Below are 16,354 nucleotides of genomic sequence, written 5' to 3'. Positions count from 1 at the left end.
AGCCTATCTATGTGTCTAAAATCATCTGGTGTTCTTTATTTGCTTGCTATTACAAAGTCTTCAAATTATAAACTCACAATATAGCTCCATCTCTTTGCAATGTTCCTAATTTCCACCAGTGTCCCTTCGACATAAATCCCCTCGAAGGTGATTTTAGTACCGTGCCCAGAATAACATTTGCTTTTCCCAAACGGCAATGCAATCTGTTCCTGTGGCTGTGCTGGTTACAGGTATAGCAGTGCAGAAGCTACACCTTACTGCTGCTCTCCTTGTCCAGCAAACTCATCAACCTCCACCTAAACCTCGAGCCAACTCTAGCTCCTCGACCGCTGCTGAAGCCCCAACCTCCGCCCAACACAATGATTAACCCTTGTCATGTGTGATTTCTACTCCCCTGGGCTGAGATGCACATAAACACCTTTTACGATTTGGCTGGATGTCAGGGCATGGTTTTCCGAATATGTTCTGCTGATGGCTTGGACTCGTGCCTGAACTGATGGAGTAGCTGTAGAAAAGCATCCAACCCTTTTGGCACGGTAACTGGGACTGCCTCCCGATTGGCGAGGCCTCCCTCACTGCTCTTCAGTCCTGCGTCCTCACTTGTCTCACTCACACATGCACAAACACACTCCCTGAGCACAGAGATACCATTGAGCGGGATTTGAGGGCACAGTTTGTGTGCTTTAATGGGCAAGAGGAGGCACCCGATCTGACCACTGGCAGGTTTCGCAAGCTGTGGACTCATGAAGAAATTACTGTCAAAAGCCATCAGGTCTTTAATAGCCTCTGGCCCAGCTGCTGCTTCCCCCTGGCCCTTGGAGGTGCTCTGGTCTGTGGGTAAACAGCGTGGGGACAGCCTGCACCCTGGGACCCTCTCTCACTCTCTTACTGCTTCCCATGGTGTGGCCCAAACACCCCAGCAGTCCTGCCGGCGCGGCAGGACACCGCCGGCCATTACACTCAAGAAAATGAATTGCTGGAGGAGGTGTGACTTTTTAATGGACGGCGTGCAAAAGAAAAACAAGTGGTGCTAAGTGTTTGCATGGGAGTAGGTGCACTCGCACAGGGAGCCTTTTCACAAACTCCATCCCCCATCCAAATGACCTTATTTATTGTGGGTAAGCAATAGTTTGACGTTTTAAGAAAAACCCATGTCTGCTTTTTTGTCGTCAGTTAGCACTGACATGTCAGTATATTAAATATACGGCAACAGCCATCTGATGATTAGCTTAGCATAAAGACTGGAAACAGCTAAAGGTGACAAATCCAGCAACCAGCACCTCAAAATTTCACAAATCAACATATCTTCTTTGCTTATTGGTAAAAAACCAATGAGTAACAATTGTTATGCTGCTTTCGCATGAGTTTATGTGCAGGACTACTTCTTCGCTGCGCAAAAGGCCGAAACTCTTAGGAAGTTACTGCTGTCGGGTAAGAAATTCCAGATATAACCCCAAAAAAATATTTTCTTTTACATTTTGTTTTTGTAGAGATTAAAGAAAAGAGATATAACATTTCTTTAGTGAGCTTTAGAGGTGCTGATAGCTGTTTCCTCTGGTGAGCCTGGCTGTTTGCTATCCTTAGTTTCCAGTCTTTATGCTAAGCTAACTCATATTCATCATACAGACATCGAAGTGGAATTAATGATTTCATTTACCGCCAAGAAAGCGAATAAGTGTATTTTCCAAAAATGTTTAAAACAAACACAACTAGACCTTTTTACAAACCACATGTGTGTCATTCGTGGTTTTGTCTGGAATAGCCAGAACTCTTGAAGTTGTTCTGTACATATAAGGCCGTATGATAGTTTCCTCTTTAGTGAATCAAATGCATAGAAACTACTGTTAAATCAGCCACCTTTGTTTGCGATGGACTCAAACAGCATTACTCGTTCCTGCCAAACAGCCAATAGAGTGTCTGCAGTGTTAAGGGGAAAGACGCTGTCTTCTGTGCTCGTAAGGCGAATTGTGCAGCTTTTCTCGTTTATGTGTTCCAGCTGAATGGGGTGGCTGCCAAGTTCGGGATCTGGCCCGGCATCAGAATTTCCCGGGGTGATAAAGAGACTCTTGTTTGAATCACAGTTAATAAACAGTGGGAGAGAAAAAAAACAGTGACACTGAGAGAGTGATATGGGCAATTAGAGGAGTGAAATTTCCACTCGACAAAAGACAGAGTTGTGTATGTGTGCATGGCCTTCACACCTCCAAACACCCACTAATTATAGACTAGAAAGCTAAATTCTGAAAATGTGTAGAGCATTCACCATATATAGGTTACATACAATATATGTATACAATATACAAATTTCACATTTCATGTGACAGTAATGCAGTAACTTGAAATAGACGGCATCTTTAAAGAGTTACAGTGGTGCATTCTGTGTCCACTTAGCCTTTTTCCTCCAAAACAAACCTGCAGATCTGGACATAACAATATTTGCATTCATTGTTGAATATTTGGGGGGATTAAAACCTCTGGGCCTGGGAGCTGGAGGGTGAGTGTGCATGTGGGGGGGGTACTCGTCCTTTACTCTCATTCTCACAGTGTCTGCCTTTGACACAGCAGTATCCCATTTGAGCCTGACCAGGGCTGAGAGGGAGAGCTGCGAGCAAGGGGCAACGATGGGAGAAAGAGGGAGAGAAGCAATGAGGGGTACTGGAGGTAGGGAAGGAGGTGGAGGGTTGTCGGGCCTAAACTCAAGGGATTAACGGGGTGACTTCTCCTGTGGAATGTTCCACTGACAGCCAAGACCCGCCCACCCACAGCTGCACGCTACAGACAGGTGCACGGCCAAGGCGAGGCGGGTGGTGGGTGGTGGGTCAGAGAGAGATGGGGTGGCTGAGGTGGTGAGGAGGAAAACAGACTTCCATACGTAGCCACAGACTGATGAGTATATCAATAAACAATTTGGCCAAAGATCCTTTTTCAACGCAAACTGGTCCATCAACCTCAGCCACAGCATGGAGAGATTATACCACCTGAAAACAGGAATCTATCCATATCATTTTAGAAAGACTATTACCCAATACAATTTTTTTTTTAGGTTTTATTCACTTCATAAACAGGCCGCGAATTTGAGTAGAATATGCTCACAAACACCCTCCTAGGCAGCTTTAAGAGTCAGCTGAATCTGTGGTCGAGTAAGCTAAACTCCACGCCTTCCTGAACAAGCAAGCTGAATAAGTTACAGATCAAATCACACACGCAAACCTCTCTTGATCTTCACTCCAGAACAATGCCCGTGTTTTTCAGTCCAGTCATTTAATCAGCGTGCTGTATACAAAGCAGACATGGCAGCATTTGGTAACACGAAGAACAGTAGGTGAATTCATTTGTCCTGCCATAATTTATGTTTGGGAATGTACAAGAGCTTGCCCATGCTTGCTGCGCAGTCTTAAGTATTACTTTGTAGAAATGGAAGACAAAGGATTAATTTTCTGCACTACTATATTCACGTTGACTTAATTCCATATTAATGCAGCATAGTCTTTCTAACATCCTCTGGTTGTGTCAAGTAGCGACAAAGGACGATAAACACTGCTGCTGATCTACAACAATCCCATGTTCAGAAGCGAGGAAAAATCCCTCACACGTTTCCCTTTGAAGTCGGTGGGATTCCTGAAGGTGAGCATGATTGTGCTTCTAAGATGTTTGATTGATAGAGTGTCTGTGAAATCTGACTCTTTGTTTTGCTCTCTCTTTGGTGACCTGCCCCGCCATGTCTCCTTATGTTTTGAGAAGCAGGTAGTCTATCCAAACATCAGGTGAACACCGGGGGACAACACACCGCTCAGGTGGTGGGCCTCCAGTCTTCAGAGGTCAAAGGTGATCAACCGGGGTCACTGTGGGATCCAGGTGGATGTTCTGGAGGAACGGCAGGGGTTTCTGGTTTCTGAGATACAAGCAGCAGAAAACAAAGAAAAAACACAAGTGAGGTGTGAAAGATTTTGACTTTCCAAAATGTTGGACGGTCCACCGCTTTGATCCAGAATGAAATATCTCCATTAAAACTATTGGATACCATTACATTGTGTACATGGTTCTTAGGGGATGAATCCCACTGACTTTGATGAGCTTCTATCTTTTTGTCTCGCGCCACCACTGTGTCAAAGTCTTCTCTTAAGTGAAATCTACCTGAGGCAATGGTACTTCATTTTCTATAGACTTTCGTGCTCCCCAGATGATGAATCCTATCAACTTTGGTGATCAACTAACTTTTCTTTTACCATCACAATGAGGTTGACATTTGTGCCTCAGTTGTAGTTCGTTTTTCATACTAATGAGCAATTGTTAGCATGTTAGCACGCTAAACAAAGATAGCATTTAGCCTGACAGAGCCACTACCATGGCTGTAGACTCTTATGTTACGTTCACACCACAAGCAACAAAAGCAACATAACGGCCACGTGTTGCAAAACTACATTGCCGCTGAGTTTGTAGCTTCACGTCACCGGTTTTCATTGAAAATAACTTGTAGCCTGTGGCTCATAACATTGGTCTTGTTATATGCATACTACTGATAGGCCTACTGTTTATGTCTGTTTCTTATTTTTTTTATATTTATATAAATATGTTTTTAATCTTCATTTCCAACAATGAATTGTATTGCTCTTTCTGTTTCAGTACCCACAAATTCAATAACGAATGAATACATTTCATATTGCAGTGTCAAACATTTTTAGACCTAAACTTGTCACGTAACAAACGACAGGAAACGATCTCCACACCTGGATCAAATTCAGTGATGAAGCATCCAGTATTCTTAAACCGAGGCTACTCCAAATCTATGGTGCCTTACAGTCTTTGCAATTATAGAGGCTGGATTTTCAGTTGGCCGCAGTAGTGAGGAAGACGGTGTTGACAAAGCAGGTGTGTCTCTGCCACCCCACCATGCAGGCTGTTTTGGGCAGATCATCTAGGCATGTGTGCAGACCACCAGGCAAGGCTTTGTACTTTCCCTCGAGTCTGACTGCTGAGCTCCGGCTTTAAACAAGTCCGGCACAAAGCAGTTACTCATCACATAACTCTCCTCCGGTCGCACACTGCACATTACCAGAATAACATAGAGGTAGATTAATAGATCCCTAAATCACACCACTCACAAACATGCCAGATGCGACGGGAAAGCAACTGGACAGGCCAACAGTAAACACATCTCAGGATTCTTTCCTTCATCAATCCTGCGTTCTCTGACTAACTCTGCATCTGTCATCACAATATGGTGCCCTCTATCGAAAAGACTGCCGGTACTGCCTTACAAATGTTTCACTTTTATTGGTCTGAAGTCTAATTCTACTAACGCAAAATGTAAATCTAAATTCTAGCTTGTTACATGAATCCTGAATGCAATATTTATGAGTCAGATAGAGAACATATCTCCTCCTCTGCCCCCCTCCTTCTTCCTTCCTATCTCTGCATGTGGTTCTCATGCTGTTCTAATCTTTCTCCCTTGTTTTTTCGGTGGTGAATAAGGTGGTTTAATGATTTATTAGATCTGCCGAATCCAGCAAAGCTACAAATCATAAAGGCCTTGTGGTCACATTGTTCAAACGAGGGGAGCAGTCAGCCGCTGTAATCCGCGCTGAAATGCCCTGAAAGAGGCTCTTGTTGCCGCCCTCCCCCTCTCCTCTCCACCGGCTGGAAAACGTTAGAAGCCAGGTTATGTGAATGTCCAGTGTCGGAGAGCTTCTTAAATGGCATTAGTTTTGAATGTCTGTATCAGAGCAAAGAGCTATTCTACTGAAGCTGCCTCAGATCTGTGTGCTGTAGCCCTGAGAGCAGGGCCGGGGTTAGATGAAGAAACAAAGGAAAGGAAAGGAAAGGAAAGGAAAGGAAAGGAAAGGAAAGGAAAGCTATAGTCTTGGAAAATCTTGTCCAAACATTCATCTTTTACAGGCTCGTCTACTGTACAGGTCTCTCGTTATGAACTGTCAAGACCACTCAGATCATCTGGGACGGGTTTACTTAGCGTCTCCAAAGTCAAAACTAAACATGAAGAGACAGCGGTCAGATTTTATGCACCACACATCGAGAACAAACGTGAAGTTTGCTCAACCTCTACCTTTACGTTATGTTCATTTAGTAAGTCATGGTCCCATTTAGAGTCAAATAGACCATAAAGCAGGGTATGCTTTAGGGCGGGGCTACCTTGTGATTGACAGGTTGCTGCAGCTACCAGAGCCGTATCCGGCGTCACTACGTCACTCCTCCACATTCAAAATATGGTAACATGGCCGTATTCCAAGATGGCGATTGTAAAATCGCCATACTCGAGGCTCAATGGGTGACGTCAAGATGACTACGTCCACTTAAGGGAGCGAATAAGCATATATTGTTAAATGTGTGTTAAGATTCAACACAACCCCCCCGCCACCACCAGTCAGACTCAAAGACCTGCAGAGGCGTGGCCAAGTGGTGAAACCTCCCTTTAAAGGTGGACAGGGGATGTCAACAACTGGCAAAGCATGTTATGACAAATTAGACAAGGCGATTGTGGCACTACCATGGCTTGATGATTGCACACAAAGCAATTCTTTGAGAGCTCTTTTTTTTCTTCACTTTGCCAGGGATCCGTTCACATCCTTTCAGAGGAGAAGGTCCTGGGGAGCCACTGACACCCCGACCCACAATCAGACATCACCCTCCACCCCCACCGCTCCCATGCCCCGGCACCACCATCCCTATCAAAGGCTTAGCGTGATCTGAGGACGGATGAAGGGGGAAATGGAGGGAAACAAAATTAGGAAAAGAAAAAAATGTGAGAAGCCAATGAAGTGTAAGGGGACTGAGAATAGCACTGAGTGCAAGCGTTGATGGAACCAGGCCATTATGAATCAAACAAAAAGCCGGTTTCACCCCATAATTCAACACATGTGGAGCACACTAGCCTGAGAAAATAGAAAACCATACTGTCAAAGAATAAGTTGCTGCACATTAACGTTACGTTTGCATGATTCTTTTCATGCATTTTTCCGCCAAAACCGATAAATAATGTAAAACAAATTGGGATTTTAAAAGTTGCTGGATTTAGGAAGGAGAACGACACAAAACAAAGCGGGTTGGGGGAAGAAGAGGCGGTGGGCGAGGGGTTGATGAAGTTGATGGCGAGGATGAAAGATGTGTTGTTGAAGGAGACAGCATCCGAGGTGTCAAAGCAAACAAGACTAAGCTGAGGGGCCCACAGGTGTGCAGTCTGCTCGGCTGACTGCAGACAGGCTGCGGCACAGACTGACCTGAGCGCCCAGCGTGCATACCATACAGCCGCGTGCCCTGCAGGACTCTCTCTGGCCTCCTCCATCCACCTGGATCGGCTGCACACGAACGACTGGGGGGGGGGGGGGGGGACCCAACAAACCTTTGTTGTGAGGTGCAACATTCTAAAAATGACACATTACAGCACGGAGAAAAATGTGAGGGGCCTTTTTTCCCATTAACATTTCAATGTTTTTGTCTCATACATATAATGAAGGGATTAAAGATTACCGGTTTGCATGTTTTGAATTATTTAGTCCCTAACTCAGAAACAGGTCCGAACTTCTTTTTTTGCTTTCCCAGCATCACAGAGTTCTGTTGTCAGGGCGAACCTTTTTTTCTATTTGTAGCAACACAGAAACTTTAAATCTTCAATCTGATTTTTTTTGTATATGTTGTAGTCTTTTCCTATGGGGAAGACATCAATGTGTCGCATTATTATTTCATCCTTGACTCGGGTCTTCAGTTCCAAAAACCTACACTTTGACTACCTGAAGCCTTCAGTGTTTCAGTTTTGCGCTCCAGCCCTCAACAATAATTTCTCTCCCTCTCTCTCACACTCCGTCTTTTTCTCACCACCACACTGCGTCCCTCCCCCATCTCCCCCTCCGAGGCTAAGCTGTGGTTGGGCCCTGACATCCCAAGTAATTTACTAAGTCAACACAGAGTGAAGAGGGCCCGTGTGCTGCAGAGAAAGCCCCTCTATGCAACTGCAGCGGCCCCTGAGGAGACATGGCACACCACAGCACGAGGCTGCCATGCTGGGAATCATTTAAAAAGGATGAAAATAATTCATATGAAATATGTATGTAAATGCAAAGTAAATAGATAATAAAAATGTAGGCATTTATATGTTGCAAATATTTACTAATCCACACAATTGTACAGTTTCTCAAACATGAGATAAAATACAGTTTTGGTTTTTGGGTGTTTTAATCATATCCATCCATCCATGAATGCAGTGTGTGGGTGCAATATTTAGGATTACGATTTGGTGTCTTTTATGTTGTCTTCTATATCCGGTTCTGTAAATATACTGCATACGAGTATGTGCTGACAATTAGGATGCTCTTTTGGCTGTCTAGGTCTTTTTTATGTGTACATGTTTAACTCTGAGGTGACGAGACAAAAGGAGCGAGAGAGGAGGGATGACATCATGCACCTACATGGCCAGCGTCCCAAATCCCCATACAGGCCACCAGTACGTTAAAAGCACTATCTTTTCATATTCAAAATGAAGAAACTCGGCACAAACTCATTGAGATTCCGTCAACTACATGTAGGGCCTACTACATGAACATGAAAGTGCACACGCACACACACACACACACACACACACACACACACGCTTGTTCAGGTACAGCAGTCCACTCTCACTGCAGGCTGCTCCTTGTAAAGGGGTCTTGGTAATCACTGTGTTTGCTTTCCCATTAGGCCGCTCTTCAGATGTGAGGGCTACCGGGCCCGTTCACTCCCTGAGGAGAGCTTTTCACTCCTCTCCAAAATGCATTATGAAGAATTAGCCACATAAACACCCTCAAATTAAGAGCCAGACTCAGACGCACACCATGAGACAACCTCCAGAGGAAGTTTATCTTTCACCCAAATGCCCGAAGCATCTCTGGATTCGCCGTGGAGTCGAATATCTCTCGATGACTCTCACCCTTCCCTCTTTCCGGTGCCCTTGAGCAAGGCACATCTGCTTAGTATTGCAACAGTATTGTTTGTACTGGGGATCTCCGATGTGTAAATGTGTGTAATTGCACAAAATGTGATGCAAAGAGTTGCTGAAAAAGAGCATGCGCGCTCAGCAATACATTGACTTGGATAAATAAATGTTGAAAAAAAAGGAGTTGCTTGCCTGAATCCGAACCGCTTTTCTCCCAGTTTGTCTTCAGTTTCAGCAGAGCACAAGGAGACTTGTTCTGATACAATGGCAAAACTCATGCAGGTGTTTACTTTTGATTATATCTTAAAACAATTCACTTGGGTCACAAACCCTTCAGCCAAGGCTGTGCATCGCGCACTGTGGGCCATCACTGCAGATGTTCACAAGAGGTAGTGGGAGATCGAGGCGTCTAAGGAGGTGATGGAACTTTCAACAATGAGCGCCCTGAGAATTTACTGCCCGGCTCACCATGGACAGAAGAATGGGCTGCTTCACGAGCAGAGAGCGAGCTTCATGCAGTGACGGACGATGAGTCAAGAAGAACCCCGTCCTGAACTCAGCGTGGAATGTTTCATTTACAGTCACTCTCATGGACACCCCGGCCTGTGCCTCGTCTGCCAAGACACAAGAGGGATGGGGATTTTAAACAATGTAGATAATTCAGAGCTCAAAACTTCCCCCACTGCACAAAAGTTCTACATGCACTCAGATAGACAGAAAGGCACAATCGGCTCTCTCTCACTTTGTCTTCCCTTCCCACACTCTCGGTACCTCTCTGTTATCTCACTGTCTCAGTCTCTAATTTCTGCCAGTCATTTGTCATCTTTAAGTGATTCCACCTAAAGATTGCAAAGCAGAAAAACCATGATGCATGACAGTTACTACGGAAATTATTAAAGCCAACATTTGCAGTATAAGCAAACAGGATTTTCAGCCACAAACCCGTTCTTGTGTGTGTGTTTTGTTTAGACCCTGCACCATACCGTTTCTCTGGCTTTGAGACAATATTTTGACTAGTAATTACAGTATATGAAATGAAATCATTGTAGTTGTCAATGAAATCAGGTGTGACGCTCAAAGTTGGCGCCCGAAGATGGAGTTGCGACGTTGCCATGCTGGGATTGAACCCAGCAGAACGAAGGTTTATCTTAATGAAAACATCATAACGTAGGTTATGTTGCAACTCTGATGAATGTCTGGCAAACCCCGGCTGAAATCGAAAACTGCAACGAGGCATCGACCGAGGTATGTTTTTCCATGCTCCGTTTCAAACTCCCCTCTTAATCCATCCGGTTCGAGATGTAAAGTTCATGAGTCCTTACAGACAGTACGCTGGGTCCAAGCCGCCCAGCTCAAGGTGCATACTGGTTTTGCTCTCAAGAAATGATCAACCTTCAAGACATATGGGGCGCCGTTATGGCTCGTCCTACCATGATGTAAGCTGTGTAATACCCTGTAGTGTTCAGTGTTGGTCAGTGCTGGGAAGGCTCCTCACTGGGCTGGGTCATGTGCAAGCCACGCTCATCAATCACAAATAGCGGGGACCGCGCAGCGACGGCCTGGCGAAAGGAGTTGACGGCTTGACACGACTTGGCCTTCGGTGCCTCCTCGAATTCCGAGCCATCGCTGACTGAAAGGATCACTTGCATAATCTAATATTTGGTGGCACAAGAAAGCATTCATGCCTCATTTTGCCTCAAGTTTTCATTGGCTTTGTATATGTGATTTAGTTATGTGTGGCTCCCCACCCTGCTTCCAATCCTGATATTTGTCTTTGCATATCATTAAGACTGTTAAAATGTATCCATCCAAATGTACCTCTTCATTTAACCCACTGAGACCTTCCATGTGAAGTCTGTTGATTCCCCAGGCAACACCAGCCCCTATTGCCCTATGCAAAGCCCCTATTCCAGGCTCTCCATTGTAGTTGTGGATATCTCTTCCATGCACATAAACTCACTTAAAAAAAAAGAAGCTGTAACGTAGAGCCAAGTCAGTGATGCAACCATTCAGTGCCACAGGGCACGAAGTGTGTGGTGAGTCGGGGACTTGGAGCAGGAACAGTGATACACAATCAACAAGCCCTCTCTTAGCAAGGAGGGAAAATAATTATTGACAAGTTTTAACAAGATCAGGACTTTCCTGGCACTGGCAATGTTGCCTTTAATGGCATTACAGACAGATGGTAAGATGTGATCAATAGCCATTATTTTGATGACACTGAATATTCGCCAGCCTTTCTTACATCGTCTTGCAGTTGAGTGATGGATGAGCAGTCATGATAAAGACATGCCACCCTGGCAGTTTCCTGCTTGTCTCATCTTGGTGATGACACTATCGGTGACTCACCCTGCAGACCAGAGCCCTTATTCTTTAGCTGCGCCATCGTCTCCTCGTGCAGAGTACCTGACCCACAGCGGTGAGTTTACATAGCTCAGATACCCAAAGAGATACACAGACCGCTCCCTGTGCACATCCCCGTCGTCACACAGAGAACTGATAGGAACTAATCAGTAAATAGCGGTTTTAACTGGCAAAGGGATCAGTCCTGAACTGGAACTCACAGGATCTCCACCATGTTGTCTGAATGCGGGACAGATTCTATCACAACAAAACTCACTTTCTTCCACTCTGTGAAGGCTTTTTATGGCACAGTTTTATATCAATGAACACGTTACATATAAATTGCTGTGTTGCTTTTGTATTTTGTCTATTCCTGATCACAAATACAGCCACATTAATGACTCTACTTATGCACAGTGTAGCTTGAAGCTAAACGCTGATGTCATTATGCTAACATGCTTATAATGCTGATGTTTATAAGGTATAAGGTTTATTAGCAATGTTAGCATGCTCAATTTATTCGCAAATTAGCTCTAAACCCAAAGTACAACCAGGCTGCAACTTCTGCTTCTGCCAAGTGAAGCCAATGCGGAAGTGTCTTAAAACTTGAATTCCCTTGACTGACCAGCAGGGGGCGACTCCTCCAGTTGCAAAAAGAAGTCCGATGAGTGGAAGTCTATGAGAAAATGACTTCTCACTTGATTTATCACCTCAGTAAACATTGTAAAAATGAGTTTATGGTCTCAATCACTAGTTTCAAGTCTACTTCAATACAGCGTGATGTTCATTTAGTCAATGATGGTCCATTTAGAGTCAAATAGACGATAAAGCGGAGTATGCTTTTCAGCGGGCTCACTGTGATTGACAGGTCGCTCACGATGACTACATCTACTTCTTGCAGTCTATGAGTACAGCTGAGGCTGAGGGGAATGTCATTGGTTTTGAGCAACATTTTTTTCAACAAATTTTTTTCCCCACAAAATACTTGGTGAAGCAAGTGTTGGAAGATCAGAACCCAACATGAAAGTAAGCAGAGAGGCACACATTCCAACACACATCTTGACACATGGATTTTGCCAGCGTAAGATGAATGTCAACTTGAACGAGTCTCATTAGTTCGAGGAAATCATCAAAAAATATTTAATTCTAATACAAAACATGTGTTGCTCAAACAGCTGCTTACCAGGCCTTGTACAAGCCTTGAACTTTCTGACACAGAAGAAAATAATGACGAATCTTTCCAAAACTAATCCTTTCAGACATTTTGACATTCTATGGTGCAATAAGCTTCTGGGAGTTCATGCCAGGCAGCAAGTGCCTTAAACTTGCATTGTTTTTAATGGCCAGCAGGGGGCGACTCCTCTGGTTGCAAAAATAATCCGATTGTATAGAAGTCTATGAGAAAACCCTACTTCTCACTTAATTATTACCTCAGTAAATATTGTAAACATGAGTTTATCGTCTCAATCGCTAGATTGAAGTCTTTTTCAACACAGCATGGTGTTCATTTCGTAAATGATGGTCCCATTTAGAGTCAAATAGACGATATAGCAGGGCATGTGTGGAGTGTGTTCCAGATCATCTTACTCTCGTCAAAAGATCAAATCAGCAAACTTCCCAAAATGTCGAACTATTTCTTCAATGATCAAGACAATATTCCTCAACATGCTCAGATCTATTTGTAGTAATGTAGAGTAATGATAGTTTTCATTTTACTCTGCGTTCATGTGCAGGACGGATATGGAAACATTATTTCCAGATTTTTAGTCATACAGTTTCTTAAATCAAGAGCAGTTACAGTCTGTAAACATCTTTATGTGTGAAACAAAACGCAGGTGAAGCTTCACAAATTAACAGTCAGCATGTGTCTGTTGTGGGACGCTGTTAGCGACAGTTTACAGGGGTTTCCACGCAGCGCAGAGAGGTGACAGAGTTTCTATGGTTGGCTCACCACACAGACCTGCTCTGTCCCAGCCTGCGGAGCGTCAGGCTCCCTGCGTCAGTCCTGGCCTTGGAGAGAAGGGCTATATTATGGGTCCTTGGCCCCTGCTTCTCCCCTGTAGTTCACAACTTTTTCACCACAAGAAAATGTCAGGGATGGAGTTTTTTATTTCACCCCAAAATTTCCCTTTCTAATCACGGGTCTCGGCTCTTGGCTCAGGCAGCTGGGAAACTCACCACCCAGTCATATCCAGAAACACGTCTGTGCTATCAGCCACTCCATCAAAATCTATTTGCCATCCAAACACAGCCATAAATTAATTCAGAGCTGGGCCACTGATTTAAATAGTAGTCTGGCTGTACCTTTCCAAATACCTGCACTGATATGTGATACTGGGAGGATTTACATAAGTGCTTTGTAGGCCTTGTCAGGAGAAATATATGACCAATAAAGGCAACAGAGTCCTCTTACCAACCCTGCACATGACATTTCTAATGTCCATGCTGCACTGGAATGGCGTGGACTTTTTTTTATCTAACTTCCCTAAAACATAACGCCAGCTGAACCTTCAAAGCAGAAAGGACAAGCAGGGATATAGCCAACAGATAAAACTTTCCCACAGCCACTCTGACAATTTGTAAATGTCTCCATGTGCTCCGCAGTTTGACCTTTGGCTCCCTCTATATAAGGTGTCACGTCCTGGTCAAAGGACCAGATCATTCAGTAAAAAGCAAGACTTTAACAGTCTGCAAGTACATTTTAGGGCACTCATTCTTCAAATATGTGAGGAGTGCTTCACTCAGAGGAATTTGCAAACATTTGCTGCACATTATCTTGTTACAAACACTCCTAATCCTCACTCTCTGTCTGATAGAGGGGAAAGATAATTGCTCCTCCTCAGGGTGGGACTCATTGCAATTGTTTCTCTTATTGTGCCGAGCCCTTTTTGCCAGATTCATTGTACCTTAAATGGTAGATAAATAAAATGAAAGTCTTGGGAAGGAAACGCTCTATAGTGACCCTGTCTGCTCATATTTTTTAATGACACGCAAGTTGCAAAGGTTGTTGGGAAACACCTCCGAAACAAAACTGAACATTTTTCACTGGCCTTTCGTTCTATGACGGCTCTGGGAAAGCTGCCCCGAGTCTTTGTTTGTCCAAAATCAAACTTTAATCTGGTGCGTTTGATAGATGTAGCCTTTTGTTTCAAATGTTTATGTAAATACCTAACAACGGTCTTGTGTGGTCCTGTGTCTAATGAAACACACTCACGTATGCCTCTCGTAGCCATCAGATCACTGGCCAGGACACACTATGTTCAGCGTGGACGGAGGTTTCAGAAGAGGCGAGCACACGGCGGGCATGGGGAAGAGCAAGTGGGTTTTCCTCCAAATCAGAGACAATCGCATCTGTGATCGTTGTGATCCCAGCTCGCTGCTCCACAGGCCAGCTGTGTTGGTGCTGTCAGCCTCATCCTGTCCGGTCCATCTCCTCTGGGCCACATGAGCTCCCATGGAGGGCTTCAGGAGGATTAGCACACCATAGGAGGGGGTGAAGGGTTCAGGAGCAAGTGTTTAGAGGTCAGCCCGGGGTTATACATTTGATCTCCTGTCAAGTAAAAATTAACGTGCTCTGATGTATTATTTTGATTCAACTGACTTACACTGACATGAGCCGCAGTTCTTCAACCCATCAAGTGTAATTTACTCACACTGGGGATCGTGCTTGTCAGAAGGGCATGACATCACCTGAGTCTGGTGTTTTCCTGTCCAGTGCAACCGAGGAGAGAGCTGCTGGTTGTTTTGGTCTGGGATGGGGGGGGGGGGGGGGGGGGGGGGGGGGGGGGGCAGTTGTACACATTGTGCACATTCGGTGAATAACAATTCCTTGCGGACAGGCCCCGTAATGCCACCCTGAGGGCAATTCTGTCACGCTCCCCACAGGTGGAAAAGAACTCTGCTTCTGCAAAAAAAGAGGCCTCTTAAAATTGCACACCTGTGTAGGGACCACAGCGTTTCAGAACTCAACCTGTATCGCCTGCGGTAATATTCCTATGAACCCAAACCTCAAGACTGAATATCTCATCTCATCATGCAAGGATCAGATGCTGATCAGACATGAGGGAAGTTTAGACAAGAGAGTTTGGAGTCTGTGTTGCAACTGCATTGTGATAGCTCAGTGGCCAGCCACGTCTGCTGGTGTTCCTGTGTACAAGAAGAAACTTGCTCCGTCAGAATAGCTGCCCTTCGAGAGGAGGAGAGAAAATGTAGCTGTCTCTGCCACCATCTTGATAAACATGTGTAAACAGTGCATACAGGAGGAAAAAAGGACACAACAACTGACATTGTGTCGTAGTTGTCCATGACAGCAGAGCTTCCCTTCACTTGATGGTGTTCTCAGATGCTGGGTCGGACAATAGACTTCCTCCCTTACGTGTGCATCACTTTGTGTGTGAGGGGGGGTGGACAAGGGACTGGTTCTTAAAATTCCTTTTGCCTTTAAAAGGTTCAGTTCCACTCTTGAGACTGTGTCAATGCACACTATTAACATATGATTTGGGTTTTCATTTGGGTTTATTCTGTCTTAAAGAACTAGTGTGTAGCATTTAGAGGCATAGGGGTGAGGATGCCGATTGCATCCAACCGAATACCCCTCCGCTCACCCCTTCCTTACCAAGTGTGTCGGAAAACTATGGTGGCCTTCAGGTAACGTAATAACCTGACAGACCCTCTCTAGGGCCAGTGATTGGTTTGTCTGTTCTGGGCAGGGAGACGAGCAAACCACAAGAGGCTGTGATATTGTGTCATCATTTAAATCGAATTGGCATTGGAGTAATAGTCTTCCTTTTATTAAAGGTCCAGTGTGTAGGTTTAAGTGGCAGCAGGGTTTCAGATTGACACCAACTGAAACTTCTCCCGTCTGCCAAGTGTGTACGATGGCTGTCGCGACAACAGCAATGGCCCTCTCTAGAGCCAGTGTTTGGTTTGTCCGTTCTGGGCTACTGTAGAAACATGGTGGACCAAGTATGTGGATATAAAAGGCTCATTCTAAGGCAGCGGTTCCCAAACTTTTTAGGCCGCGCACCCCCTTCTACATCCCGACCGGGTTCGCGCACCCCCCCCCCCCCTTAATAAAAAAAAAAAAAAAAA

This window comes from Melanostigma gelatinosum, assembly GCF_949748355.1.
Source record: "Melanostigma gelatinosum genome assembly, chromosome: 12".
Lineage (NCBI taxonomy): Eukaryota > Metazoa > Chordata > Actinopteri > Perciformes > Zoarcidae > Melanostigma > Melanostigma gelatinosum.
The sequence above is the reverse complement of the archived record's forward strand: the minus strand, read 5'-3'. Positions refer to the sequence as shown.